The sequence below is a fragment of the Echinops telfairi genome, unplaced genomic scaffold, assembly GCF_000313985.2.
Source record: "Echinops telfairi isolate 266 unplaced genomic scaffold, ASM31398v2 ScPeMD7_60;HRSCAF=208, whole genome shotgun sequence".
Taxonomy (NCBI): Eukaryota; Metazoa; Chordata; class Mammalia; order Afrosoricida; family Tenrecidae; genus Echinops; species Echinops telfairi.
In genome coordinates this window covers 44,729,712-44,733,876 of record NW_022103958.1, presented here as the reverse complement: position 1 = coordinate 44,733,876, position 4,165 = coordinate 44,729,712, and positions in this window count along the sequence as shown.

Sequence of the window (4,165 nt, the reverse complement as noted above, 5' to 3'; positions counted from 1 at the left end):
GCCGGCCTCACGCCGCGCTGAATTCTGGGGCGTCCTCGGCTTCGGGGGAGCCCGTCGGGGAGCTAGGCCCTTTGAGTCCCTGGTGAAACATCCCTGATTTACTCCGGGGCCCGTCCACCCTGCTCCCGCCGGTCCCCTCAGGCAGCCGTGCCGCGGCCCGTGCCCTCGCTCCTTTCGAGGGTGGCGACGTGGGAGGAAGGAGGGAGGGAAGGACGGGTCTCCGAGCGACCAGGTGCCCCCAGCGAGGCCTGGCGGCGGCGACCAGCCCAGAGGACACAGGTAAGGACTCCCGTCTGGGCCTGCTCGGCCTGGGGCCCGGGGCTTGGGGGTGCGGCGGGGAGGTCTCGTTAAAGACATTCACGCATTCATTCTGTCTGCCACTCACAATTGGGGGGCGAAAGGATGACAAGTACCGACCCCCTGGCCCCATGGGAGGCGGTTAGCGGGGTTCTTCCCAGGCACGTCAGAACCTTGGGGGGCCCCTCCCCCACCCCGGTTCTCCGAGGGCCAGCCCCCTCCTCGCAGGCCTGGGAGGAGGACCCCCGCCTCGCACCACCCCTAGCACGGGCGTGGCAGGCCTTTCCCCAACGTCTTCCTCTGTGACCTTCGCGACCCAACCTCAAATTCACGGCCATTGCGGTCGTGGGACCTCCGCGTCTCTCCGCGGAGCGGCGGGTGCTTTCACCATGGGCTTTGAACTCAGTTTGCTTTACAAACAGCCCTAAGAGGAGAAGCGTCGTTCCTATGTTTCTTTTCCTGAAAACGAAACAAAACCTGTTCAGGGTTATTTGCCCATTTTCCTTGTGGATGTTTCCTACCGATGTTTAAGGGTCTTTCCAACGGACTGTAGATGCCACCCCTCTTTCCTCTCAGTTTGTCACTTCCTTTCCTTCCTCGGGTCGCCCACCCTCCTTTCCTTCTTTTCTTGCCTTTCTTGGGTTGGTTTTGGTGACATCTTTTGATAAATAGAAATTTGTCATTTTAATGCAGTTAGATTTGTCAGTCTTTCTTTTGGCTTTATGGCCATTTCTGTTTTGCATCTTGCCTGTCGTCAAGATTTGTGGTTTTTCCTGCCAGGTGTAACCCTTTCAGCCACCTGGAACCGGGGTGTGTATGTGTGTAAGAGAGAAAGAAATGAGGCAAGGATTCAATTTAACATTTTTATATATGGACAATGTGTTTCAGTAGTATTTTTTGAATTGTCCATGCCTGGACGCTGGCCTATAATAAATCCACCTTTGGCGTTGACAAGTCTGTTTCTATGTCCGTAGTCTCTCACATCCTTCTAGTTGCCTAGCCCTGAACCATTGCTACTGTGCTCATTATAATCGTTCCTAACAAACACCTCTTTCTCTCAGACCCAGTCTTCAGGGCTTAACTCAAATATCAGTTCCTTAGAGATGCCCTCTCCAATTCCCCAATTTTAATTACATGCACACTTTACATTCTAGTCGTAGCTTTTACTTCAATTTGTAATTACACATCTGGAATATTTGATGATTTAGTGACTGACACTCACACTACTTTTGAAGTTTCATGATGGCAGGATTCTGTTCCTGTTATTTATCAAGTGACTATCACATAGTATTAAAAAATATTTAATGAGTGAATGAATGAGTTAGTGTCTGCCCTATAGCATTTAGTACACTTCCCAGTATGTGTTAGATAAAAGGGAGAGGGACAGTCCCTTTTGTTCCCTTTCTATGCTTAAGTTATACCCCTAAACCATGTCACCAAATGACATACTACACATGTTCCCTATTTGTTTACTACCCGTCTCTCTCCATTAGAATGTAAGTCCTATAAGCACAGGACTTATTTTAGCAGTTTTAACTTCTACTGTGAGATAGTTTATTGTGCCAGCCTGGCCGATAAACACAAGTGGGATTATCTGAAGGGCAGAGAGATAAATGGCTTGGTGAACCTTGTCTTTCTTGTCTCTTGCTCTTTGATGATCAGATCAGTGTGCGGCCTGCCTTGCTTGTTCTGTGCCTCAATTTAAAGGCTACACTACCTGTGGGAACGCCTAGCCTGTGGAATGTGTCGCTGTAAGTTGAGGTCCCTTTAAGACATCTCTGGAGCTGGGGACTGGCGGTTGGTGACCTGGCTGACAGTTTGTGACCTGCCTTGTGATTGGCTGCCGTGCTGACATAGCCTAGCTCTTTCTATAAATAGAGGAAAATCTGGCAGCAGACTAGACTTGAAGGACTGCTAGTCTCTCACAACTCTCTCTCACGGGAGTGAGTTGCACTGAGCCATTTGTAGTGCTTTATAATTTAACTGTTTATTTCTTGTATTATATATTTAATCTGTATATGATTTAACAGTTTGTTTCTTGTTATATATCTAATTATCTTTATAAATAAACAAATTATCAGCAATTTGGTTTTATCTCTCTAGAGAACCCTGTCTAACACAACTGTATCAAGATCAAAAGAAAAAAAATAATCAAACCCACCACTATCTAGTCAGTGAGTCTGTAGAACAGAATGGAACTGCTCCTTGGGATTTCCAAGTCTCACTTTTCTCCTTTTAAGCAGGTGGTGGATTTGAACCACCAGCCTTGTGGCTAGCAGCCCAATGCTTAGCCCACAGTGCCCCCTATCAGGACAATGCCTAGCAATTGGTGACTGCTCAATAAATATTGATTACAAGAATGAATGAATGCATGACTTTTCTCTGAGCTTTTATTTTTTGGCTTAGGAATCCAGAAGTGTCTTACTTTCTCCCGAGTCTTTCTTAGTAGTTTGCTTCTAACTGCCTTTTTCCCTTCTCATTTGCCCTGCCTTGTTTCTCAGTGTTACCAGAGGGGTAAGTAGCAAATCTTTATTAATCTTTAGAGCAAGGTAGAATATAGCTATTTCCCTAGGCTCCCACCCAATTTGAGAAGGCAACAGCCCCCTTTCTCAGCATCCCTGCATACTCTATGGCTGCCCCTCACGTGCTAATATGCAGCTCAGGTTTGGGCTCATCTTTTACTAGTTTTTGTCTTTTGCTCAAAATAAACTGTGAACACATGGCTGCTATCTCTAAATCTCCAGCTTGGCAAAGATCAGGCCCTCAGTTGGTGTTTGCTGAAAAAAATGTCTGTTGTTGTTACTGTTGGAGCCTATGAGACTTCGCCCCACAGCCTGCACTTCATGGGTGCAGGCACCATGCCCCCTTTACCTGTCCAAGCAAAGGAGTGCAAGCTCTCCAAGCAAATTCAGGCTGTTTCGGACTTTCCATTAGTTGTTGTTTTTTTAATCATTTTATTGGGGGCTCGTGTAACTCGTATCACAATCCATACATACATCCATTGTGTCAAGCACATTTGTACATTTGTTGCCATCATCATTCTCAAAACATTTGCTTTCTACGTGCGCCCTTGGTATCAGCTCCTCATTTTCCCCTCCATTAGGGTTTTAACCTTGAAAATTATTTATTTCCATTTGAAGCTACGAACACCTGACTCCCTTTTAAATCCTAGCTGTTAATTCCAAGTGGATTTAGACTGAATAATGTCTTCCCCTACAACATACATGAGTCCTAATATCCAGAAGCTGTGAATGTTACTTTATATGACAAAGTGACTCGACAGATGTGATTAAGTTAAGGATGGGGAAATTATCCTGGACTTTCTGATAGAATCACATAGTCTTTATGGGAGGAGTGTTGGAGAAAGAGATGTGATGATGGAAGCAGATTAAAGGGAGGCTCCCTGAAAATGGAGAAAGGAGCCACATCCCAAGGAATGCAGGTGAGCACTAGAAACTGCAACGTCAGAGAAGCTGATCCTTCCCTCCCTGCCTCTTTAAGGAAGCAGCCTGCCTACACTTCTATTTTAACCTATTGAAACTAATCTCAGATCGTTTGCCTCCAGAATTGTAAGAGAATGAATTCGTGTTACTTTAAGCCATTACAGTTGTGATAACTTATGACAGGAAACTCAGCCACAAAATGAGGTGCTGTTCTTGTTTACTTAACAACATATCTCTGTGACTTGGGTCACAGGGTGCTGCTTCCATGCTCTTATTACTCTCATGGTGGTTCCCTGTTTGAATGTGAACGGCTTTCTGGAGCATCCTCCTGTGACCTGGCCGTGTCTCTGCCAGGCTGCCACATCGTCGCCGTGTCTCCACCGTGACTTGAGCCTGTGCGGCCTGAATTTTGTAAAATTGTCATC